At 40.8% G+C, this 27,875-nt stretch overlaps 1 protein-coding gene and 1 non-coding gene across 23 annotated transcripts in view; both read right to left on the bottom strand.

Annotated features, from left to right (window-relative positions):
• The window catches only part of SNRK (SNF related kinase), an 83,726-nt gene that overhangs the window by 37,947 nt on the left and 17,904 nt on the right, over positions 1-27,875 (bottom strand). The gene's annotated exons all lie outside the window — the stretch shown is intronic.
• Positions 23,943-24,023, bottom strand: MIR2368 (microRNA mir-2368). Its single transcript, NR_030983.1, has one exon. It is a non-coding gene; the product is annotated as a microRNA mir-2368 (primary transcript).

Raw genomic sequence — 27,875 nt, 5'->3', positions numbered from 1 at the left:
CTGCAGACCAGCACCAGGGTTAGCGACTTCTGCCATGCAGGATAAACCCAAGGAGACACACACCAAGATGTCCAATAGTCAAACTAACAACAATTAAATTCAAAGAAAAAGTATTAAACAGCAAGGGAAAAGCAACAAATGACATACAAGGAAATCCCCATAAGGTTATCAGCTGATTTTCAGCAGAAATTATGCAGGCCAGAGAGAGTGGCAGAGAGAAATCAAAAGCTTCACAGACAAGCAAAAGCTAAGAGACTTTAGCACCACAAACCAGCTTTACAACAAATGCTAAAGGAACTGCTCTAGGCAGAAAGATAAGAGAAGGAAAAAACCCATAAAAACAAACCAAAACTATTTTTAAAACGGTAACAGGCACATACATACTGATAATTACCTTGACTGTAAATGGATTAAATGCTCCAATCAAAAAACACAGACTGGCTGAATGGATACAAAACAATATCATATATATGTACATCTACAAGAGACTTACTTCAGAACCAGAGACATACACAAACTGAAAATGAGGGGATGGAAAAAGACGTTTCATGCAAATGGGAATCAAAACAAAGCTGGAGTCATAATAACCTTAGATAAAATAGACTTTACAATAATAGTGGAGGGGGATTTCAACACCCCACTTACACCAATGGACAGATAATCCAGACAGAAAATAAGGAAACACAACCTTAAATGACAAGACAGACCAGACAGATTTAATTGGTATTTATAGGACATTCCACTTGAAAGGCAGAATACACTTCCTGCTCAAGTGCACACAGAACATCCTCCAGAACAGATCACATCTTGAATCACAAATCAAGCCTTGAAAAATTTAAGACAACTGAAATCGTATCAAGCATTTTTTTTTTTACCACAATGCTATGAGATTAGAAATCATCACAGGAAAAAAAAAAAAACTGTAAAAAATACAAACATATGAAGGCTAAGCAGTGCACTGCTGAATAACCAAGAGATCACTGAAGGAATAAAAAAAATTAAAAATACAAGTAAATGACAATGAAAACATGACCCAAATGATGAACCAAAACCTGTGTGACACAGCAAAAGCAGTTCTAAGAGGAAGTTTACAGCAATTCAAGAAACAAGAAAAACCTCAAATAAACAATCTAATCTTACACCTAAAGCAACTAGAGAAAGAAAAACAAAACCCAAAGTTACTAAAGGAAAGAAATCATAAAGATCAGAGTAGAAAAAATGAAACAGAAATAAAGAAAACAATAGCAAATATCAGTAAAACTAAAAGTTGGTTCTTCGAGATCATAAATAAAATGGATAAACCTTTAGCCAGAATCATCAAAAAAAAAGGGGGGGGGGGACTCAAATCAATAAAATTAGAAATGAACAAGGAGAAATCAGAACTGACATGGCAGAAATACAGTCATGAGACTACTACAAGCAACTATATGCCAATAAAATGGACAACCTTAAAGAAATGGACAAATTCTCAGAAAGGTACAACTTTCCAATACTGAACTGGGAAGAACTAGAAAGCATAAACAGATCAATCACAAGCAATGAATTTGAAACTATTACCAAAACTTCCAACATACAAAAGTCCAGGACCAAATGGTTTCACAGGTGAATTCTATCAAACATTTAGAGAAGAGCTAACACCCATCTTTCTCAAACTCTTCGCAAAAACTGCAGAGGGAGTAATACTTCCAAACTCATTCTACAAAGCCACCATCCCATAATATCAAAACAGACACAGATATCACAAAGAAAGAAAACTACAGACCAATATTCTTGATGAACATGGACAAAAAAATCCTCAAAAAAATCTAATGATACAATGAAAGAATCATACAGCACAATGAAGTGGGATTTGTCTCAGGGATGCAAAGATTCTTCAATATACGCAAACCAATCAATGTGATACACCATATTAACAGATTAAACAATAAAAATGAGATGATCTCAAGAGATGCAGAAAAAACTTGACAAAATTCAATACCCATTTATGATTTAAAAAAAAAAAAAAAAAAAACCTCTCCAGAAAAAAGGCAGAGAGGGAATCTACCTCAACATAATAAAGGCCATCGACAACAAATCCAGAGTAAATCTTCTCAGTGGTGAAAAACTGAAAGTATTTCCTCTAAAATCAGGAACAAGACAAGGATCTCCACTCTCACCACTATTACTCAACACAGCTTTGGAAGTCCTAGCCACAGCTATCAGAAAAGAAAAAGCAATAAAAGGAATCCAAATAAGAAAAGGTAAAACTGTCACTGCAGATGAAATGACACTACACACAGAAAATTCTAAAGATAATGCCAGAAAACTACTAGAGCTAATCGGCGAATCTGGTGAAGTTGCAGGATACAAAATTAACGCACAGAAATCTCTTGCACTCCTAGACACTAACAATGAAAGATCAGAAAGAGAAGTTAAGGAGACAATCCCATTTACCACCACAACAAAAGGAATAAAATACCTAAGAATAAACCTACCTAAGGAGGCAAAAGACCTATACTCAAAAAACTATAAGACTCATGAAAGAAATCAAAGATGACACAAACAGATGGAGATATATACCATGTTCTTGGACTCAAAGAATCAATATTGTGAAAATGACTATACTACCCAAAATAATTTACAGATTCCATGCAATCCCTATCAAATTACCAATGGCACCTTTGCAAAGAATTAAAATAAAAAATTCTACAATTTATATGGAAACACAAATGACCCCAAATAGCCAAAGGAATCTTGAGAAAGAAAAAAGAGCTAGAGGAATCAGGCTCCCCAACTTCAGACTGTACTATAAAAGCTATAGTAATCAAGACAGTATGGTATTGACAGAAAAACAGAAATATAGATCAATGGTACAGGACAGAAAGCCCAGAAATAAACCTATGGTCAATTAACCTAAGACAAAGGAGGCAAAAACACACAATGGAGAAAAGACAGTCTCTTCAGTAAGCAGTGCTGGGAAAGCTGGACAGCTACATGTAAAGAAAATGCAATCAGAACACTCCCAAACACTATACACAAAAACAAACTCAAAGCGGGTAAAAGACATAAATGGAAAACCAGACACTATAAAACTCTTAGAGGAAAATATAGGCAGAATAGTTTCTGATATAAATCACAGCAAGATCCTCTTTGACCCACCACCTAGAATAATGAAAATAAAAACAAAAATTAACAAATGGGACCTAATTAAACTCTTCGGCACAGCAAAGGAAACCATAAACTAGATGAAAAGACAACCCTCAGAATTGGAGAAAATATTTGCAAATGAAGCAACAGACAATTTATCTCCAAAATATACAAACAGTTCATGCAGCTCAATAGCAAAAAAACAAAATTTTTGAAAACAATAAACAACCCAATCAAAAATGGGCAGAAGTGGTAAACAGACTTTCCTCCAAAGACGACACACAGATGGCCAAGAGGAACATAAAACCATGCCCAACATCACTAATTATTATAGAAATGCAATAAAAACTACAGTGAAGTATCACCTCACACTAGTCAGAATGGCCACCATCCAAAACTACACACAGGGACTCCCTGGTGGTCCAGTGATCAAGAATCTGCCTGCAAATGCAGGGGCACAGATGCAATCCCTGGTCCGGGAGGATCCCATATGCCACAGAGCGACTACACTTGTGCAGCACAGCTACTGAGCCCATGCTCTGCAACGAGAGAAGCCACCACAAGCAGCCCAGCACCGCAGCAGAGTAAATTCCCGCTTCCTCTAACTCGAGAAAGCCCTCCCACAGCGATGCAGACACAGAAGTATTTTTTTAAATCTACAAACAATGCTGGAGAGGGTATGCCAACAGTCTTGCACTAATTGATACAAGGGCTCTGGAGAACAGTATGGAGGTTTCACAAAAAACTAAAAATAAAACTCCCATATGACCAAGCAATCCCACTTCTGGGCATAAAACCATAACTGCAACACCATTTACTACAGCAAGACATGGAAACAACCCAGATGTCCATCGACAAATGAATGGATAAAGAAAATGTGGTACATATGTGCAATGGAATACTACTCAACCATAAAAAGGAACAAAACTGGGTCATGTTTACAGATGTGGATGGACCCAGAGCCTGTCGTACAGAATGAAGTAAGTTAAAAAGAGAAAACCACACATCGTGTATTAACACGTCTGTGTAATCTAGAAAAACAGCACTGATGAACCTAGTTCCAGGGCAGCAACAGAATCCCAGACCCAGAGAATGGCATGCGGACACAGGGGGAAGAGGAGGGCGGGAGACTGGGAGACGGGGACAGGAGACCACTGCCATGCGTCAAACAGCCAGCGGCGGGGGCCTGCGCAAAGCACAGGGAGCTCAGCCTGCGCCCTGCGACGCCTGGAGGGCTGGGGTGGGAGGCGGGTGGGAGGGGGCTCACGAGGGAGGGGACATGTGTGTACACAAGATGATCCGCTTCGCTGAACAGCAGAAACTAACAACGTTGTTAAGCATTTACACTCCAATAAAATGCATAAACATAAATATCAGGATAGTTAAAAACTTTCTCCTGTCTTTAAAATACTGACAATGTTTAATGCTACTACCGTAACCAAACCTAACCATTAACACATATGTAAATGAGATATAACAAATTCATATTTTTCCATATAAATTGTTAAAAAAAAAAAAGAACAAACATTTTTATAAAGTAAGTTTGGCTGTACTATTTCTCCGGTCAGCTCATACTCTGGTTAAACTAGTTTGGCTTTTTACTTTCTCTCTATGCTAAACTGGAGATGACATCTGACAGTACAATTATACAGAACCAAGGATTTAAAAATATAACAAATAATATAAATATCAACTAATAATTACCCCCAAATTTTAATTTGCTTAAAAAACCTTATTTTTCTGTTAAATAGTAACCTCAACAGCAATAACTATTTGGAAATGTTCTCTTCAGGATCATTTGCCCAAGCAAGCTAACACACTCAGCTTGTTATGAAGCGAGGCATGTCTAGAAGAGCAAAGGAGAAAAATAATGTAAATATATACACTGTTCTGTTTCTAGTTCAGGCTCAAATAATTGCTGAACATGGAAATGCTTACAACTTGAGAAACTCAGCAATACAATTCTAGGGCAAGTAGTTTACAAAGCTCCATGACGTCTGAAGCATTGAAGCTGGAGGAGAACAGCAGAGTGACTGAGGGGGTCAAGTTTTGGAAAGGGCAAGTGACTTCTCATGGAGACATCATTCAAGGGACCACTTATTCCATTTACTTTTTTCCCCCTGAATCTTTATTTCTCTTCTTCTTCCTTTTTGTCTCTGAATCATTAACTTTTCCATCCTAATAGCCAAAGCAAAGAGAGAAAAACAGTCACTAAATGAAAGGAGGACTTAAACCAAGTTACTGAAAAATGTGTCACCCATCTTTAAAATGGGAATCGTTACTTCCTCTTAAAGCTGTGGTGGGCATTAAAAAGATTAGAATCGAATCCACGCTAAGTATTCAGGACCGACCCAGCACACAGAAAGCATTCCCAAGGAGGCTGCCGCCACCCCACTCTGGTTCACCCGTGCAGGCTGTCAGGTCACAGTGAGGCCAGAAATCAATGAGACACCCTTACTCTTCCAGGGCTCCTAATTCACTGAGAAACAGACAGCAGGTAACAGAAAAAGAAGGCAGATTCAAGTTTAAGAAGGCATGAAGCCCACACGCGAAAGAGCAACTACCAGAGGTGGGAGGGGCCGAGGACAGGGACGGTCTTTTAGCAACTCAGGTTTAAAAAAAGGGTGATAACTCAGGGGTTAGGGCCCCAGGAGTAGACATCTGGTGAAAGAGGATTTAAAACGGAATCAAGAATGATTGTTAAACCCAAAATGGAGGAGGGAAATGGTACTTGGCTTAATAAAAATTCATTTTAGTGGGTATTTTAAATTACCTTTTCCGTTAAAAAAAAAAATTGCTAATATAACTACAAACTCCCAAGGTATAGATCACAGTCACAGCTTGAGATCCCAGGACCAAAAGGAATTCACCAAGTCTGCAACTGAGGGAGTGAGATAAGTGGGGAAAGTAAGAGAGTATAGAACACAGACTTTATTTTCATTAAAAAAGAAAAAAGGTTAACAGAACTGTCTATTCATATTAAAGGTCCACAGGGACACAAATAACAATTCTCTCAAAAATCAAACTTAATTTTGATACTACTATCCGAAACATGTTTTTATTTCATACCCAACTATAGACCCTTGGTTAATAATAGAAAAAGAAAGTATCACTTCACAAATACAGTTCCTGTGGTTAAAAAAAAAAAAAAAATCTTTCAGCTCATGGAAGGCGAAGGGATGGAAAGATAACGAAGTCTTTTTAGTATAAAGTATGGAGGGACTTCCCTGGTGGTCCAGTGGCTAAGACTCTGCACTCCCAGCACCAGGGGCTTGGGTTTGATCCCTAGGTCAAGGAAGTGGACCACACGCCGCCAGCTGAGACTTCGCGTGTCACAGTGAAGGTCACAGATCTCACGGGGTGCAACCAAGACCCAGTGCAGAGAAACACATAGACAAAAAAATTTTAAAGACAGTATAAAGGGGGGAAACTACTGGGGCCCTTACTGGCTCCCAAGGTAGCTGGAAACAAGATGACAAAAATGAGCACTCAAGTCTCATCTGCCAGCACTCAGTAGGTCAGTCCATCCTAATACAACGGAATCACGCTGTTTCTAGGGCTGGAAGTGGGGTCTGTGTTACCAAGTTCGCTCAGGCAGGCTAACCAAAGAACAAAATGAACACAAAACAATCAAAGTATGGCTACACTGAGAAAAGTACCCGCCAAAGGGTGCAGAAGCGAAGATGTCACAACTACTGAAAGGTTTCTGAAAAATCATTTTTGAAGTGAATCATCTAGACAGCAGAAAAATGGACAGGGATTAGACAGTAACAAAAATGGGACGACCAGAAGGCAGGCTTTAGGTAGAACCCTCTATGTTTTCCCTCTGGCTTTCTTTTATCAGTAGCCATGAGTCATGACTCACGAAGCAAGCGACAAGAATAGAATGTTCTAAAACCGCTACAGGTGAGGGAGGGACCCGCACCTTTCATAGCACCACTTACCACGGGCAGGACTTAGGCAATCACTTTGCAGTTCCCACTACGGTCACTAGCAACTGACACATGACCCAGTAGTGATGTTAAAGGGAATGCTTTCTCAGAACAGCAAGTACTGTTACACAAGTGTGCAGCTCCCAGGAGTTCTGTAACACAATCGAGGGCCTCTGTTCTTGAATGAGATGCAGAAGCCTAATCCCTATAGTCCACTGATGTGAATTCCTATCTACACAGTAAGAGCTACTCATCTGCATTCAAAATCACCTAGAGCTCTACTTTTTAAGGATTTTTTCTTGTTCTGAACAAGATCAGTGGCTGGATCTAAGGGACATAACTAGAGGCCATTCTAAAAGTAGAAAACTGTCGGGTAATTTGAACTAACACCTTGAGGAGTGAGGCAGGAGAGGAAAGCAGAACGTGGATACGTCTATGCTCTATGATAGCTCCGCTACTCCTGATTTTATCAACACTCCAGTTGGAAGCCAAGTTTTAGTATGACTTTTAGATATTTACTCGGCTGCAGCAGGCCTTAGTTGTGACATGTGGGATCTAGCTCCTTGACTGAGATTCGAACCCAGGCCCCTGCACTGGGAGTGCAGAGTCTTAGCCACAGGACCACTAGGGAAGTCCTGTCAAATTTCATAATTTAACAAAGAATCATTTCTTTTCTTGAAAGAGTGAGAATGAATCTCATCATCCCACATCTACTTGAAAAAACTTCTTTCCCAGACCTGAATCCACCTAAACGTCCCCTGGGGACTTCAAAAAGCAATGCTGCCCAAACCAAGCTTATCACCTTTCACCCAAACCTATTCGTGCTCACTTGTATTCTAACCTGGACAACAGCAGCTCCGTCTACCCAATCAAAACTCTGGAGACATCCTAGACCCTACACTCTGTGGGTCCTCTGACTTCCGTGTGAGTCGCCCAGTCCTGTCCGACTCTTTGCAACTCCATGGATTGTGGCCCGCCAGGCTCCTCTGTCCATGGAATTCTCCAGGCAAGCATACTCAAGTGGGGAGCCGTTCCCTTCTCCGGGAAATCTCCCCAACCCAGGAACTGAATGCAGGTTTCCTGCATTGCAGGTGGTTTCTTAACCGTGTGAGCCACCAGGGAAGACCTCCACGTGAGGCAGATACTGCCAGTTCCAGCATGTACTTAGAAGCAAAGGCTCCTACCGCTGACACTCACTGCCCTCCAATCCGGCGACACGGGCCGCCTGGCGATTTCAGCATCACCACAGCGAGCTGTAACTACCCAGGCTGTCTTCTTCCACTGCTTACGCTCCTTAGTGTAGAGTTCGTCCCCTGCACCCAGGCGGTGTCTGCTCAATGAAGTCTGCTGAATGGAGTCAACGAGAAACTAAAGACACAGCAGGACTTCTACAAACACTGTTTGGATGGGCCCCCAGAAGGCAGCCGAAGCAGAAGTTTGAGGTACAGGGGCAGTCAGTGGCTAGTGAGAGGGCAAGGAGACTAAGCAAGGCTCTGAGAGAGCGGGGCCAGGAGGTGGGGGGCCAATGAGGACAAGATGCAGTGTCAGCTGTTTAAGGCCTTATGCAAACTTGTTTTTTCAGGTCAAGAGAAAACCGGGAAAAGTTCAAGGAGCCAAAGGTTTTGAAGCACATGCTATACGACTACATACGTTCATCCAGATCCAAACCAGACAAGCAGCAGATACTCTTCCAACTCAGCATTCTTTCCTAAGTCACTTTGCAAGTCTAATTTTGATACCAGTTGGGAAGTGACTTCACAGATAAGGAAGGAAAGATAAGCCAGGCCAGAACATAATAGTTGTGTGATTCCTTTCAGGGTTGCCCAAGGAAAAGAGCATGCCTGGGCTACAGCATCAGAGACCCAGGTCCAAATTCTACCCTGGCCGTCGAATTAGTTATGTATTCTTAGCCAAGTGACCCAGCTTCCTTACATCTTCGTTTTCTCCTCTTCAAAATGCAGACACCACTACCTATCTGGTACTTTCTGAGAGGATGTCTGGGCAAACAGTGCCACATGTATCACTGCAGAGTCTGCAAGGATCATGAATGGTTGCCTCTAGACACAGCGGTGGGGCTAGTGTGTGGCTCAGTCTCCCAGTCGTGTCTGACTCACTGCGAACCCCAAGAGTGTAGCCCTCCAGGCTCCTCTGTCCACGGGATTTCCCAGCAAGAACACTGGAGTGGGTTACCATTTCTTCCTCCAAAGGCTCTTCCCGATCCAGCAGACCCACATCTCCAGCAGGAGGATTCTTTACTACTGAGCAAACTGGGAGGCCCCAGTGGAACCGGCAGGAGAAAGCAAAAGGGATTTTACACTTTTTCTTAAATATACTTCTGTATTATCTGAATTACCTTAGAAGACCATTCATTTATTACTTGTTTTAAAAAGTAAATCTAAATTAGCTGTGTTTAACAGACTATTCTGATGCGTACATATTTTAAATGAACAAGCAGAAACCTCTTTATAGGAATGTAGAAGGTAATCTGAAAAACGTCTAGGACGCATTCCCTATTCACTGAGCCACCGGCTCACAGTGAACCTGTGGTGTGGGGACATTCGGTTCTGCAGGGCTCCCTTAAGGGCTTCATAGACCAACCTCCCCACTGCATGAATAGCAATAATGGGAATTACACTGCTTTTAATTTTCAGCACAAATAATTTCCTTCAAGGATTAAGAAAACTCAAATATTAAACTCAGTGAAGTTTCACAAACACCCCTGAGAGTCTTACAGAATGTGATGAAAAGAACCAGGGCGAAGCTGTGGTCCAGAGACGCTCTGGGTAACTGTCTTCCTGGTGGTGTCTTGGTGCTCCGGTGTCTAGGAAGCGGGTTGGGGTCTCGTGAAGCCTGGGAAGGGGTCAGAGCAGTGCTGCAGGCTGGGTCACCCTCCGGCTCCATTTCCCTGCTTCCGGACAAACCTGAGAGTTCTCAAGGGGAAGGTGACCTGAAGCCAGACCCCCGTCATCCAGCTTGCGGACACTCCCAGAGTCAGTGTGGATACTCCAGGGTCCTAGAAATCTCCTCCCTCGAAGCACTGGTTTCTATATACTTTGGAGAAGCAACAGTCAGTTACAAACTCATACCTTTCCAAAATCAGATCTCAGAACAAAAAGCCTGTGAAACCTAAAAACTTCCTTTTACAAGTTTATGAGAAAAATCTCTAACTTTTGTCCAATTTCAATACTAGCCACAACGTTTAAAAGGTTCATATGATAAATATTTTCTGCGTCTACTAACAAAGCTCAAGAGGATGGCAACATGCCTAAGAGGACATCCTTCTCCAAATGTCAACATGGGTGCTCTGCAAGGAGAGGGTATGGGGATCACTGCCACATCACGGACACTTCGGGGACTCTGATTTCATTTTAAGAAGTGATTTTACAGGATTATGACAAACGCGAAGTGATGTCACAATTTGACTCTGATCTAGAAAGTAAAAAGTGTCCCAAGTTCAGTACCAAACCTAAAAATGTCATCTCAAACAATACCAGTTATGCAGACGAAAGAATAAATGTGAAGTCTCCACTAACTTGATGCTTTAGTTTAATAGCTAGTGGAACATTTTCATGTTTTCTTAAACTGATTTTAAAAACACTGAGCCTTTTGTGTAAGACTGAGGTGTTCTAACATGAGACAAATATATAAGCCATTAAAATACCAGTTAATAAAAATCACCTGCATATGCTGACTTTTGTAATTCTCTTTGAAAATGCAGCAAAGTCAGCTTTTTGGGTGCAGAGGCACAAAGTCAAATGAGGCATGTCCTTTAACGGAACACAGCATTTCTCTAGACTCCCTAAAATGTTAAACATGTCAAGAGATTTTAACATCCTCATTTGAGGATAAAGAGAAATAAACTTTAACATAGCGTACTTGCTCTACATAAAAAAAGGTTCAAAAATTCAAAATATGAGTTCTTGAAATGTGCGTTTTGGTTAGTTCTCTATGCATAAAGCCTAAACTAGCCATGTGGTTTTAAAATGCATGGAATTAATTCCCTGGTGGCCTGGCCGGTAAAGAATCTGCCTGCAGTGCAGAAGACGCGGGTTCAATCCCTGGGTCAGAAAAATCCCCTGGAGAAGGGAATGGCAACCCGCTCCAGTATTCTTGCCTGGGAAATCCCATGACAGAGGACCCTGGTGGGTTACAGTCCATGGGGTCGCAGAGAGTCGGACACAACTCAGTGACGAAACCACCAGGAGCCATGTTGTTTAAAAACATACACAGGATACTTTCCTACATTAAAAAAAAATCAATATATCTTTCTAGGGATTACAATAAACGTACAATCTGGTTGGTCCTACACAGAATTATAACTGTTAGATTCCTTCACGTTAAAACTTTACCTAAGAAGCTCTCCCAAATATAACCACATATTTCCTGTTTTTAAAAGTTAACATTTACTTTCTTCAGATTTTGAGATATGTGTTTAATGACAGTAAGATTTTATTGGCAGCCTGAGGCAAGCCTCCACTTCCCAATACCACAATCTTTCATATTAGCCTATTATTAATAGATAGGCTAAAGATGTAACACATTTGTTTTAATTTGCGCTGTCCTGGTTATTTCCCCCCAATTTCTCCAACGTAAAACTGACACAACTAGAGTTCACCACTGTTAGTGTGCACCTCTGCAAGCTCTACCATACGCGGTCACGGAGCCACCATCACAGCAGACACACAGAGATCCAGAGCAGCACTCTCGAGAATTCCCCGTGCCACCCTGCAGACAACTCCTCCTCCCCGCCCAGCCCCTGGCAACAGCAGGTCTGTGTTCTGTCCCAAAAGTCCTGCCTATAAATGGACTCATGCAGTGTGTGCTGTCTGCAGTCTGGCTTCCTTCACCGATGCATCTGAGATCTGTCCATGTTGCTGCGCGTGCCAATAATCCATCATTTCTTCCTGCTGAGTGGTATCCCTTTGCACAGGTGTTCCACAGCTTATTTAAGCTTGAGATAGTTATGAATAGAGTCACTAAAAACACGTGTGTACAGGCACTGGTGCAGACTTAAATTTTCATTTGCCTTGGGTAAGCACCTAGGAGTGGGCTTGCTGGGCTGTACGTTCGTTTTATCAGAAACTATCAAACAATACGTGTGTGTTCATTTACAGATTCTTTATTCAATTCCACTGACTCACATAATCCTTTTTTTTATACCATATAGTCTTTATGTTTAAGTCTTTATTAAATTTGTTACAATACTGTTTCTGTTTTGGGTTTTTGGCCGTGAGGCATGTGGGCTCTTCGCTCCTTGACCAGGGATCAAACCCACATCCCCCTTCACTGGAAGGTACAGTCTTAACCACTGGACACCAGGGGAGTCCCCCACATAGTCTTCATTGCTGTCCCTTTACACTAAGTACCGAATATTCTAATTACTTTAAGGTTAACCTTTTCCTTCTTCATTGGCTATTCTTATGACTTGTAAAGCAAATCTTTGCATTTGTCTTGAGAGTTTTCTCAATGATTTCTTAAGAGGTCATTCTATAGTAAGAATAGTTATCTATATTACAAATTATTTCCCCTGTTTGTTCCCATTATAACTTTATTTTAAACATATATGCACCATACCCATAAAGTAATCAAATCTATCACCAATTTCTTATGATTCCTGTTTAGAAATGCCAAGATCTTATGAATATTCAACTCTAGGGGAGCTTAATTCTTCATATACAAATCCTGAATTCACCTGGAATTTACTGTGACATATGACACAGGTAGGGAGCTATCATCCCTTCTTCTCGAAATATTTAATTACTCCCGTACGACTTACTAAATAATTCTTCCTATGATGCCTTCTGATAATGGAAGAATTTTAAATCAGTAGGGCCTCTTCTTTTTTTCTGCATCACTTAATCACCAGCATCAGTCCTTACTCTACAGGGCCGCCAGCAGAAACCGATGTGTGTGTTCAGCACGTATACGCCCGGCGCTGTGCTGGGCAGTGAAATGCACAAGGCCTTATAGGTTGGTCATGAATTTCCCGGAGACAAGGCTCTGCTGCCCTGTGTGTCCTGGGTCTTGCCACAGTTCATCTCTGTTCATTCATTTACAGAGAAAATAATAAACATCTGGCTTATAAAAGATGGCTCCACCTTGCCCTCCATCTAGGATTCCCATTCTAGAATGCTTCCACGTATCTCACTCTACCTCCAAAGTACCCACAAGCCCAGATAAAAGCCTGGACTCTAGACAACAAACAAAGGGACAAAATTAAGAGTTGTTGATTACAATTTCATGATTCTTCCCTCAACTCTTGCTGCTATCAGTGTGCTGGCCTCTAGAAAGTCCCTGTGTTACCTATGAGGTGAAGGTTAGAAAAACAAATTTATTGATCTTTCCTAGAATGTTATGTAAAATTGACTAATAAATAAGGATATGAGTAAGACTCTGAAAATGACAACTGTAAACAAAATACATGAGCTTTACACATGGCCGAGGACAGCCCATGTCAACATCCCACCAGCCTTTATCTGCTTGCTTTCTGGTGCTCGCTTGTGTTTGGGACAACTCAAGAATTCATCTAAAGAAAGTGATCAGTAAGTAGTTCCCTAACTGGTACAAAACACAGATGGCTAAGGATTCTGAAGTTCACTTATCCTACCTAAAACAACACAAGAACAACTTGAGAAAGCCTCCTCACCATATGAAAAGCTGCTCCCTTTACTCCAGAGAGCAGCTCAAAGAGCCAAAGGTTAGGAAGTCACAGAACACAAGCTCTTTTCTATTCTTGCCTCTGCTGACTGATGATTTCACTACTGAAGCTAGATGGCAAATCCAAGAATTCATCAAGCTGTTTACTGACAACTTGATAATACAACTGTCCGCGGGACAGATGGCACTGTGCCCCACCCACAAACTCTCATGATTGAGGAAAAAATTCGGACTAATCTAAAACCTCCGGGAATCTTCTGCTTCCAGGCAGAGCAGAATGGGCTACAGCAGACGGATGGCCCTGCTCTAACAACTAGAAACAAAATGGTAACTTGCAGAATCATGCTTTTGAAGCCTTGGAAACAAGAGGAATAGGTGAACTAAAATTCCAGATTGGAAAGAGCTCCTTCTAGAGCTGAGGCAGCGACTCAAACAAGAATCCTATGACCTCCAAAGTTTCAATGGATCACAAAAGTTCCTGAAAAGGTTAAGCCCAATCAACTTTTAATACACTATAAGAGTACCTTAGGTATAACATCCTTTTTAAAACTCTGAAAAACAGGTAAGGTTAAGAAAATAAAACTACTCTGATGCGAGAATGTAAGCTTACAGTGAACTGATATTTTTTTTTTTGGATCGGGAATTTATTATATTTATTTTTTTTTTAATTTTTAAAATTAAAAAAAATTTCAGGTATACACGTGCTCCCCATCCTGAACCCTCCTCCCTCCCCCCTCCCCATACCATCCCCCTGGGCCGTCCCAGCGCACCAGCCCCAAGCATCCAGCATCGTGCACTGAACTGGTATTTAATGTCTGATATATCAATCTACTGGTATGTGTGTACATTAGCCTATTAAGGATTTGTTAAATCAGTTTCTGCCTTCTAGAAATGAGTACAAAACTGGGCTCCACACCCTGGAACAGAGGGTCACACCATCTGAGGGGCTTCCCTGCATCTACTGGAGCTCCCGATCCACGTTCTCTTACACTGTAACAAGAACCTCCAAATGTTGGTGAAGAGTTAATACACAAAAACTGTTACAACACAAAAATGAGTATGCGGGGTTTTTTTTTTACTTTTTCTAAAAATCATGGGACTTCCCTGGCAGTCCAGTGGTTAAGAGTTCGCCTTCCAATGCAGGGGGTGCAGGTTTAATCTCTGCCAGCGAGCTAAGATCCCACATGACTCAGGGCCAAAAAACCAAATCATAAAACAGAAGCACTATTGTAACAAATCCAATAAATACTTTGAAAATGGTCCACATCAAAAAAATCTTTAAAAAAAAATCATATCAAACATACCCAATAACCAACAAATTAAATCTATTTTAGCTTTTAAAAACAGAACAGTGCTCCCTCAAATGACATGACATTCCTTTTGGAAGTAGCCCTTTTAAAACTTTACCTCCAATTTTCCATTACCATCTTCCCAAGTCATAGCTAGGAAACTGAAAACTCTATAAGGAAAATGAGAACTCTTAAGAGTTACGCACAAAAAACAAGGCCCCGACTCTGCACCTGTGTTTTATGCCCCGAGGTTTACTGCAATCATGCTTGTGCTCATCCTTTCTCTCAAAAAGCTGTGGGCCCGCTTTTTATGCGGCTCCAAGGTCAGATTTTAAAAAGGGCTTCATGATGATTCATAAAACACCTCAGAAACTGCACCTCCGCATTTCTCCCAAAGAAGCCCCACAGCTCTCATCAGACTCGTGGTGAGTCTAGGACTCATTAAATAACCAAACAGAAGGTGAGAAAAAGGAGGTATGATGTGACCAAAGAGATCAGGAGGAGGCAGGGAGGGCAACCACAACTAAACTTTGTAAAGAAGTTTAGAAGACGGTAAATGTTCATTCCTTATCTCTGCAATGTTTATTCAACAAACAGGAAGAGCTCGTCATGTTTACCAGGAGATGAGGATGGAACATAGACAGACAAGATGGAAACAGACGCAAGTTCCCTCTCTCCACGACCTCACTACTGAGCACGCGGGACAAGCTCGCCATCTGGAGCGATTATGCTTGGCATCATGCCACCCAATTCTGAAGGGAAAAGGCCAACAGGATGCATGTCCTCTGCATCTCATCACCTTTTTTTTTTAAAGCCATTTAAAAGCCTTTGTTTTTATCCAACAAACCAGAGTGCCTACTCTGTGCCCGGCTGCACCCCAGGCACCAGGGGGACTGGGGTGCATTTGTGAGGAGGATCTAACTTCACAGTCTTATTTTCCTACTCATCAGATGTCGCCACGAATGCTGGGGACCCACAGTTTTTCCTTAGGTTCACGGTTTAAAATAATTCTGAATCAGGGGACTTCCCTGGTGGCCCAGAGGCTGAGAATCTGCTTTCCAATGCGGCAGGGGCAGGTGTGATCCCTGGTTGGGGAACTAAGATCCCATATGCCGCAATAAGACATGATGCAGCCAAATACATAAACAGTTCTAAAATATTAAATTAGGCAGTGCCTTATGCTGGGTATAATTTTAACTAAATCACCGTCAGGCTAATAAATCAATAAAAATACTTAAGACACACCAATGTCTTCCAGAGACAGAGCAGATTATATAGAAAATGGGTTACTCAGAATGAGGGGACTAAGAAATGAAACTCGGTGAAGGACACGACTTGGCATCGTGGCTGTATCAAAGCATCAGCTCCACAGGAGTCCCACTGATGACCTGGCCTGGCTCCAGATGCCCTGCCCCACGACTGAACCACCTTTCTCTACCAAAGTCAACGCTACCGTGAGGATCGGACTGAAAGAAGTCACGGCCCTTGGAAGAAGCCAGCTGTGTGTTAAGGTGACTGTGAAAGCATGTCCCAACCACTCTGGGAGTAACGACAGCTCCAGGACCCGTTGGGCAGGGTTTCCCCAGAAAGTGGGGGGCCTGTTGCTGACGAGTCCCACCAGGCCCACCTCAGGAGACACACAGGAGAGGGATGAAGCCCAGAGCCCTGATGGAAGCAGATACACATCCTTCACAGTTCTTAAACACAAGACAGTCACTCTGTGGGGGCATCTGGAGCTCCGAGTCTGTCCAACAATGTGCATTCTGACTGAAAGGATTCCGAACTTGCTGCATCACTGACATTATTCTGATTCTTTGTTCTGCAAACTAGTGTTTAACAGGTGTATATTTCTCTCCACAAATAAATGGCATAAAAAACAACCAAATCTGACATTTCCAACACCCCAAAGGTTCCTGTGTCACACCTGAAGTGAAGATAAGTGGTGAAGACAAGTGGCTTCAGTTTTCATATGTGTTGCTGCTGCTGCTAAGCCACTTCAGTCGTGTCCGACTCTGTGCGACCCCATAGACGGCAGCCCACGAGGCTCCCCCGTCCCTGGGATTCTCCAGGCAAGAACACTGGAGTGGGTTGCCATTTCCTTCTCCAATGCAGGAAAGTGAAAAGTGAGAGTGAAGCGACCCCATGGACTGCAGCCCACCAGGCTCCTTCATCTATGGGATTTTCCAGGCAAGAGTACTGGAGTGGGTTGCCATTGCCTTCTCCTTTCATATGTATTTCTGTATTAAAATAGTTACTGTTTTGTATATTTTGAACAACTCTTCTGAAGTTGCAAGAAACTAAGCAGTTATCAAGTAAATACCAGGACCTTCAGTGTTTTTTTTAAAAAAAAACCTAACCTTAACACACACACACACACACACACCCCCACCCACCCACCCACCCACCCTTCTTCAGAAGCCAATCTACGCCCTCAACACAAACCTAACATTCAGAAAGTTACTCACAGCTACAAACACGAGCGAGAAAGCACATGCACTCATGCCCTTCCTCCCAGTTTCACCAGGCAGCCAACATTTCAGAAATTCCGCCAGGACACATGCCCAGAGGAGGAGAGAGCACCCCAGGTAGGAAAAGGAGGCCACTGCAGCGCCGCAGAAATGCAAGGTGTCCTGTTTCTCTTCCAGAGGTGGCTGTGCAGACACTTAGAGCTGATGGCTGAAGGCTGACTCCCCAGGGTCTCCATTCACCTAATCCCTACAACAACCCTAAGGCAGGAACTACTCCGACCCCCAGAACACCGAGGGACGGGTAAGTGAGCGGAAGCGGTAGGGAGATGAGGCCTGAGGGCAGGGCTGGAGCAGGAGGAGGGTGACCGGCAGGCCCAGCGGCTGAGCAATGACAGGAAAAACTGCGAAGGAAAGTCAGGAAAGAAATGGGGGAACCAACCTCGAAGGCCAGGCCAGCCACTGTGAGGATGACAGTTTTGACTGAGTGAAATGGCAAGCCTTTTAAGATGTCCCAAGCAGAAGAGTGATGTAACAGAGTCCTGTTCTCAAAGGCACTGAGAAGCACTGTGTTCCTCCTGGGCGCTGGGTGCCCGAGACAGCGGCCTCAGGCTGCAGACCCAAGAAAGCCCCCTCCCTATAGCTCTCCCTAGAGCTGCGGACAACCCCGGCTCTTGGGCCCTCGCCCCAGCCCCAGAGGCCGCCTCTCCCGGAACTGTCAGGGTCTGAGAAGGGCAGCAGCACAGGGAAAAGGAGAGCTGCTGCTGGAATGCATTCTCTCACCCGCTTCCTCAGAGAGCGAGACGCACCCCAGCCCGAATCTGCCCTGAATCTGCCCTCCTCAGACAACAGACACACACCAAGTGCAGGTGAGCAAACTTCTGGCTTTTATTCGAACAGGGCCTGCAATTACCAGCTCTGCACACCTTTGTCTTTCTACAGGATTTTACAGGGAGTAAGAGGTGCACTCAGATTCACCTAAAACAAAACGAAACCCCTGTCTAGTTAACAGTCGGCAGAGCCCTGAGAAAATCGCAAAGGTACTGCACATCTTCTGGACGAAGAAATGGATTCTGAGCGATGCAGTGAAGCACCTTTCTGACCGCTGTGGAAGGGAAGCAGGTAAGACAGTCTCTGGGTTCCTCAGGACAAGGGGACCCTGATGAGTGTTTAGCTTCAAGCTCCAGGAAGCGGAGAAGCATCAGAAAACTTTTCAAAGGGACCTGAAATTTGGTTTTCACTGAATGAGCACAGTGTGCCTAAAAATGGGGGGTGGGAGGTGGAGGGGAGAAACTAAGCTCCATTATCAACATCAAAATGAATCCACATTTGAACCTAAAGGTTAAAAATAATTTTTTTTCCTTACTGATTCTCTAAAAGAACATTAGAATACTGGGAATCTATTTTTTCACTAGTGGCTGAAAACATTTGATTCTATGGATTCCAATCAGTGGTAGGCAAGGCTGGATGCTTATCGGAATCTCATGAAAGCTTCTGGTGGGGGGGCCTCACTCAAGGACTATCAGAATCAGAATCTCTAGCAGGGTTGCCCAGGTAAGGTTTGTTTGTTTTTCTTTTTTAAATCTCCCCCAGTGAAACTGGTGAGTGACGAGTTAAGAACCACCAGTTTAAATCTCACCATACCACTCGACAGTAAGTTATACTTTTCAAAACAGTCATCTGTTTCATTTGATCTGACCTTATTACACAGTAAGAACAATATACACCATGGCTAAAAAGGCAATAAGGAAAACATCAAAAACACGCAAATCATTTTTATCATGTTTCTCAAACCTTTCATTAAGAAATCAACAGTTGAGTTAGCCTAAAAAACCCCATCTACAGGGTACCTATAAGACTATACCACACCTGACACTTCCTGCTCAAGAATCTTCCTTATAGACATTAAATTCAATAACAGTTTATTTATAAAACCCAAAAGATTTTACTCAAGGCATTGCTACCTCCTTCTCAAATTAAACAACATTCACATTTAAAGCCAACACACTGTGAAGACAGAACTAATATCAAATCAAGTGCTTTTACTTACAAAGGGCTCATGCCAGATCAATTTTTAATTGTGATTTCTGAAATAATTTTCATTTCTCCTAGGCATGTGAAACTTCAGAAAGTTTAGGGAAGGATTTTCATTTTTTCTTTTGGTTTTATATGACAAGTGATGGCACTATACTTTGAAAAAGGTACCTTTCAGAGCATGTGACCCTGTGTTTCACAGTTGGGTTGTGGAAGGCGTGTGCCACATTTCTACAGATGTGTATTTTCACTTCTCAGCAAACAGATGCTACCCGTGTGACTAGGCCTGAGCCCCAGGGTCCAGTGCAGCTCATGGTGGGCACACTTACACAAGTAGGTTCTATGACTCCTTTTTAGAGTAAAATAAGGTGCTACTTTAAAAAGGACCAACTTCCTTACCTACACACAGAAGAGGCATAAATCACCCCTTAAAAATAGGTAATCCCAAATTCCGGAGTTTGGGGCCTAAAACTCTGACGTATGCCTAAGGTCTTCCAACCTACACTCATCGAGACCCTATGTCCAAATGACAAACAGGATAAGAATAAATAATATAAAATTTAGCCCGATTCTGACCGGGAAGAAAAGGTTCAAGTCAGAAAATACTGAAACATTACAAGACATCTGTCTCTAATGAGTGACAACTGAGAAAACTGAAACTGTACACAGATTTGGTGCAGCCTGGCAAGGGCGTTCAGCGAGTACATAACGGCTTTTCTGTAACAAGTATGAAATAAAAGCAAGGCATTCACGGTATACGCTATAATGGCAGACTGATGGAAACCTATGGGAGAAACCTCTCATCTGTGCACACCTTTTTGGATTACTTCAAAGTTCCGTCACAAAGTTTAGGTTAGGTTGCACTATCTGTATAGGAAGGAGGAATCCTTTAAAAAATGTCAGAGAATATTTAAATGTTTTATACATATAATGCTAGAATCACAGGTCTTTTGGTGGCTCCCATTTCCTAAGCCCTCTGACAGACTCTTCCATGGTTAAGAGCGTGTAGAGATACTTTCTCACAGGACTAGAAGAGACTGAGGAATGACTGCTGTAAGCACATTATATGTGGCCTCCAGCTTAACTATAGCTCTGGGCTTAAATACACCAAGATTTCCCAAATATTATACAAGATATAATTAGCATATAAATTAACAGTCAAGAATGTCTGAATTTATGTTTTACTGATCTACTTTTTGACAACACAAGGTAATTCTTTTCAGGGAGATCAGACAGTCATTTTTAAATTCACACTGGATTTTGAGATGTTCTTCACATGCAGTAAGTCAGGACAAAGAAAAGAATAATTAAAAAGAACACAATTCTAAGATGTGTCCATAGACTTCCTCGGATGTTAAGGCATTACCGAGTCAGAAAGACCTAAGAACCACTTCTCCAAAATAAATGCAAGTACATATTTTCAACATGGTGAAGGTTCAATGCTCTGGCCTCAGTGGATACAGGATAATTTTTGGCTGATTATCTGGTTTTACAATTCATTTTATTTTTTAAAATACAATATAAAAATAATTTGTTAGCAATGAAAAAATGCAGTGTGTTTCTGCCATGGCGACCTTCACTCTCAGACCATAATGAGGCATTATTGTTAAAAAATAAAGTAAAAACAACCCCTACACAACAGCTCAGGAACATCTACATTAAAATACTTACCTTCCCTGATGGCTCAGGTGGTAAACCGTCTGCCTACAATGCAGGAGACCTGGGTTCGATCCCTGGGTTGGGAAGATCCCCTAGAGAAGGCAATGGCACCCCACTCCAGTACTCTTGCCTAGAAAATCCCAGGGACGGAGGAGCCTGGTAGGCTACAGTCCATGGGGTTGCAAAGAGTTGGACACGACTGAGCAACTTCACTTTCACCTTAGGCAAAGAATAGTAAGTATTTTTTAACTTTTTATTTTGAAATAATTATAGATTCACAAGAGTTGCTCCCCCCGCCACACACACAAAAAAAGCACAGAGAGGTCCCATGTACTCTTCACCCAATTTTCTCCGTGGCAACAGCTTACGTAACTATAGCACACCACCACAACTAGGAAGCTGACTGGTTTACTCCACAGAGCTTATTCGGGTTTCCCTGCTTTACATGCACTCAGCGTGTGCAGCGTCCATGCAGTTTCATCCCAGGTATAGACGCATTGAATGACACCAGCTACAGAAGTGCTCCACCACCCAAGGCTCCTTCATGCTATCCCTGTGTAACTACATCACTCACTATCATCTCCAGCCTGTGGCAACTGCCAGTCTGTTCTCCATCTCTTTAATTTTAGTTCAAGAGTTATATAAATGGGAATTGTGCAGTATGTGAGTTTTTGAGATTGGCATTTTTTCACTCAGCATAATTTTCTTAAGATCCATTCAGGCTGTTAAATGAATCGTTTGTTCCTTTTTATTGCTGCATAGCATTTCAGGGCAAGGATGCACCACAACTTCACCCACTGAAGGACATGTGACCTGTTTCCAGTTTGGGGCTATTACAAATAAAGTTCCTACGAACAACCACATACAGATTTTCATGTGAAAATAAACTCCCAGGAGTGCAACTGCAGAGCTGTATGGGAAGTATATATTTAGTTTTATAAGAAACTGCCAAACTATTTTCCAGAGTGGTATAATAGCGACTCCTCTCCAGCTCTTCTTTCTCATATTGTTTTAGCTATTTTGGGTCCATGGCCTTTCCACCCAAGTTTTAGAATAATGCTGTCTATGTCCTCAAAAACTCTGCAGGGCTTTTGGCAGGAACTGGATTAAACCCATGGATCAATTAGCAAGAGTGACATCTGTACTACCTGGTTTTCCAATCCATGAACATGATTCGTCTCTCCATTCATTTAAGACTTTTTAAATTTCCTTCATTAGCATTTTGCATTTTTCAGCATGAATTATTTTGTTATATGTGTTTTCTTAGATACATACATTTTCTTTCACAGGACTGTAAATATACCATTTTTAATTTCAGGCTCCAGATGTTTGTTAATATAGAGAAATGTAACTGGTTTTTGTGTGTTGATCTTGTATCATGTGATCCTGCTGAATTCACTTATCATTCCTAGGAATTTTTCTGTAAATACACATCTCGAGATTTTCAATGCAGAAAATCATGTCCTCTGCAGATTGAGGTGGTTTTATTTCTTCCTTTCCACTCTGTGTGCCTTTTAGTACTATGCCCCATAAGTGTGGTGAGTGAACATCCTTGTCTTGTTTCTAAACTTGGAAAGCATAAAGATGAAAGCATTCAGTCATTCATCATTAAGTATGTTAGCTGTAGATTTTTGAAGATGTTTTTTATGAAGCTGAGAATGTTCCCCTCTATTCCTAGTTTACTGAGAGTAAGATTTTAATGTGGGACAAAACACAGATTTATAAAAAGAACTCTAGTTTTCTGCCTACCTTCTTGTAACTGCACACGTGAATAATCTCTATTGAATACTGCAAATTGTGGACAGTGTATACAGACCTTCTGTTTACATCCCCAAAGCTCATCCGCACTGACTTCTAAGTCCAAACCTGTGCACCGTACTAACACGGTCCCACGTCTTAGGTAATTTAGCTTTCAATGACTTCTCCTACATATTAATTTAGCAAATAATAAACTAATGAAGAGATCTAATATTTCATCCTTGAAACTGTTTGTCTATAAACTAGGAAGCACCTAATATAGAGGTTTTCAGTTCCAAAACTAACTTCCCTGGAAGCCTCTGAATCTCAAGTGAGATGATAAAGTTTTCGGTATCAAATCTAGTTCATTTCAACTTGAAACTAAACTTAAAAAATGTAGTGAAGTAGAAAGATATAAACAATGTCAGGGTTTTACAACTGAAAAGTTCTGTGCATGATCTGAGAAACAGTTTTTTTCATTTTAGAGTTTCTATATTTGAAGAAACCTATAGTATAGTTTTGCTTTTTAAAGCAGAGTAAAGTCTTCTCCTGGTGGCTCAGTGGTAAAGAATCCCCCTGCCAATGCAGGAGAAGCAGATTCAATCCGTGGGTCGGGAAGATCCCCTGGAGGAGGAAATGTCAACCCACTCCAGTATTCTTGCCTGAATAATCCCATTTTTTTCCTTTTCCCTTCTAACTCGGTGAAGTCAACTTAGTTCACATTCTTGAAAGTCAACAGAGGCACTGGAATCAACAGCTCACTGAGTATGATCCAGCTCTCTTTCTCCCCACAAATCTCTAGATATGACAGCAAAGGTAGATGGCACACAGGATCAGACTAAAAGAGGAACCAGCTGATAGAAGCATCTGTGTCGGCCCTTTCCAGAAGACAGTCTGGAAATAGGAAAGACTTGCACTGAAGACAATCACTACAAGAATGAATCCACCAAAAAAATTTTAAAAAAGAATGAACCCAGTTCTCTCACTCTGCAACTCACTGAGCATGAACAAGCAGGTATTTGTTCCAGGTCAGGGTGGTGACTGTGGGCACAGGGGCAGAGGTGGTCTGACAGTCTGTCAAATACTAAGACCAGATACCAGGCCACCCTCTGCTCCTCCCCCACATCAACTGGAGGTTACTCAGACACTGCATTTGCAGACTACTAGAGAATCTCATTGGTATGTGTATTTGCCCTTTGGCATAGAGGGTAAAGCATCTGCCTGCAATGCAGGAGACCTGGGTTTGATCCCTGGGTCGGGAAGATCCCCTGGAGAAGGAAACGGCAACCTCTCCAGTACTCTTGTCTGGAAAATCCCATGGACGGAGGAGCCTCATAGGCTATAGTCCATGGGGTCACAAAGAGTCGGACACGACTGAGTAATGACACGTTTAAGAGAATCTCCAAAAAGAAATTAAAAAGTTAAGCACACAACTAACAATCCCCAAGCACCAAGCAAACGTGAGCGCAGCATGAGACATGAACCAAGTGCATCAAACAGAACACCCAAGAAAAACCACTGAATACGGCATTTCTAGAAGTGAAACTATGCACCACAGATTACACGAAAAGTACAGCCCAACAATGAAAATAAAATTAATCTCACATGAGACTTTGCCCCCGTAGCATATGAAGCAAAAGATGACTGGAAAGTATCTTTAAAGTTGGAAAGAAAACAATTCTCAATATGTACTTCTATACCCAGCCAAAGTACCATTCAAATGTGATGATACTTTCAGACAAAGACTTGGGAAACTTTTCACAAATCTTCTCTAAAGAATTAAAAACAAAACAAAAGTAATCTAAGACAGAAGGGAGGCAAATCAGTGGTAAACCAAAAAATTAGTAAAATTAAGTTCAAAAGTAAAATTTTTTTATAAAATAAAAGCAAATAAAGGAAAGTGAAAGCAAACTATAGTTTTTTGTATGGTAGAGGGAATGAAACAAATATTAACTCTAGACATTAAGAGTAGGCACTAATACAGAGAAACAGATTGCACATCTTGCAAACCACTAAAGGAAGAGCAAAGAAAACTTGAATACGCCAACAAAATATGGCAAAAGGTAATAATGAAATAATAAGGCAAATGAAAAATACAAAATAGTACAAATAAGTCCAAATATTCCAGTAAAAAAACAAATGTGAATGGACTAAATTCACCTATTAAAAGTCTTATGGATTATGGACACCTAATAAAGCTATATACTGTTTAAGATAAACCTGAAACAAAATGACAAATGGGATTTAAAGCAATAAGCAAATAAGCACAGTTTCATACTGCTAAAAGTGATAACCCATCATGTAAAATAAATTATATAGACTTTTATGTACCTAACACAGCATGAAAATAACAGGTACAAGCAAAAACTGATTAAATACAAAACTGACAGATTTGAGTAAGGGACTAGCATAATTCTCTCAAAAAATAACAGATAAGAATAAAAACATGGCACAAAGGAACAAAATACATAATTAACAATCTCAATTATGTATAAAAACTTTATATGTACCAAAAATACAAATATTTCTATCACACAGGGAAGCGTAACCAAAAATTACTATGTACTAAACCACACGGAAAATCTAAAAATATTCTCCAAAGCAGAAACCAATCAGGCATATTTGACTGTAACATACTAAAATTAGAAGTTAAAACCAAATAGCTAAAAAGAAAAAGAAATGTATCCATTTTGAATTTTTAAAAAACAAAAAAATCTCAACAAGAAACAAAGCAGTAAAGTTTAGCGATGAACAATGACTGCAGAGTGAAATTCCTGAGATGTTACCAGAGACTGTGGGAGAAGACAACACACAGTCAGACTTATTCATTAGCAATCAGGACAATAAAGGAAAAAAGCTTTCAAGACACTAAAAAGGAAATCAGAAGGGAAACTCAAAGGTCCTAGAAAGAATAAAAAGTGAAAGAAAAAGTAATGATACAGAAAGAAAAGTGCAGTTAAATAAAATCAAATTTGAATCTTTGAATATAATAAAATACAATTTCTGAACTAATTATCAATGTTGAGGATCAGTGTACTCTTAAAAAACTTATAAAATTGAACCAAAGTTGTTTTACTTAACAATATCTGATAATTACATGACAGATTCTAATCTTTATCCTCAACTAATTTTGCTAAGTATCTGTGAAAAATCAGTGATTGATTTTGGCATAATAAACTAATACTACATTAACAGAAATGCAACTTTCCATTTGTTTTCCAAAGCAATTCTATGGTAATTTCAATCACACAATTACACAAAATGTATGGAAATAAATACAGATAATGAAAATGAACTCTACCCAATTCCACTTTACCAACATAAGTTAACCATTTATCAGACTGGTGATTATCCTTTCAGACAATTTTCTTTTCGTTTTTAAAAGCTTATTTAAAGTTCTATGATGCAATGTTTAAGAGGAAGGAAAAAAGAACATTACAATGAACACCTGCACATTCACTGCCCAACTTCAGAAATAAGCATCACCAATACAGTTGAAATCCTGTAGACAGGCCTGCACCTCAGAAGTTAACTACCTTGATCTCTCATGTTCATCATACTTCACTGCATGTACTGCAGCCCTAAACAATGTTTCATACTGCTTTGTATGTTTTAAACTTTTGTATAAATGTTCTAATACTGTATGTCCTCTTTACTCATTTTCTCACTTAAACAAGTTTGTGAAACTCCAGCCATGCTGACATAATTCATTAATTTTCACTAAGCTGTAGTTTCACCATATGAATAATGAACAATTTATTCTCCTGCTGATGAACAGTCAATACTGCTAAAAACACTCTTTGAAAATCTCCAGCATATATGAGAGCTTCTCTACGGTGCATACACAGGAAGCAGAACCACTGGGTCTCAGGATGTCTACTTAACTCTACTAGTTACCGACAAACTGTCATCTACGAAGTGCAAGAGTTCTTCATGTTCTATAGTCTTACCCACATTTGGTTTTGTCTGCCTTTAGCTTTGCTCAATACGAAAAGTAAGAAACAGTGTCTTACTGTAGTTTTAATTTGCCTTTCCCTGATTATTAGTGAGGCTGAATATCCTTTTCACGTTGACACACTGATGTTTCCTCATCTGCATATTAGTCTCCACTAATCAAAAACTGTCTGCCTCAAATATTCTAATGAAAGCCTTCAGTGAAGCCTGGTTATCTGTAGTGGGTAGAAACCACTTATTAACCCTTTCTTTTCCAGAACACATAGTCTAACATGAAAAACAGTGCCTTGGTGCACAGAGTATTCAGCGTAAGATCAGCACTCTTCAATGTGTACCTTTAATCTTCTATAACCTGCATTTTAAATAATCAGAATGCAAATGAAAGGCTCATTATCTATGAAGTTTGATATCATATGCATGTAATATTAGGATTATTTTTCTAAGATTAAACATAAAATTTTAAAAGCTGACCACACCTTCAGATTAACAAATCCTTAAAAACTGAAAATAAATTCCTAAATGACCTTCACAACAAATCTGATTCCAAGGGGACAAAATTGACACAAGCTGAAAAGCAATAAACACTCTGTCACAACGGAGTAACTCATGGCGAGTAAGAGCGTGAGGAAGTGTTGGAGTGAAGGGAGCAGGCGGGTGGAATGCCAAGAGCTGCCACTCTTTTGGAATTCACCACACAGCAGGCACTCTGTTATCAACTTTCTATCCTATACAGGAAGATAGTAACCACCACAGGGGTCACTGTGAAAAGTAAACAAGGTAACACTCAATACCCGTATCTGATCTATTCTTTGGATGATGAATGAAGCAGAGAGGTCAAGTTCACTGCTCAAGGTCACAATAAATGATCCCAATGCCAGAATTCTTCACGCTATACACTGTCATATTCCCAGTGCCTTTCTAATACGGGTCTTGTGACTGTTTAAATGTATTCACAGGAAGGAAATAACTAGAAGTATCTAAAAAGATAGGAAAAGCACCTAGACCCTAAAAAAAAAACAAAA

Source organism: Bos taurus, chromosome 22 (assembly GCF_002263795.3).
Source record: "Bos taurus isolate L1 Dominette 01449 registration number 42190680 breed Hereford chromosome 22, ARS-UCD2.0, whole genome shotgun sequence".
NCBI lineage: Eukaryota > Metazoa > Chordata > Mammalia > Artiodactyla > Bovidae > Bos > Bos taurus.
The sequence above is the reverse complement of the archived record's forward strand: the minus strand, read 5'-3'. Positions and strand labels throughout refer to the sequence as shown.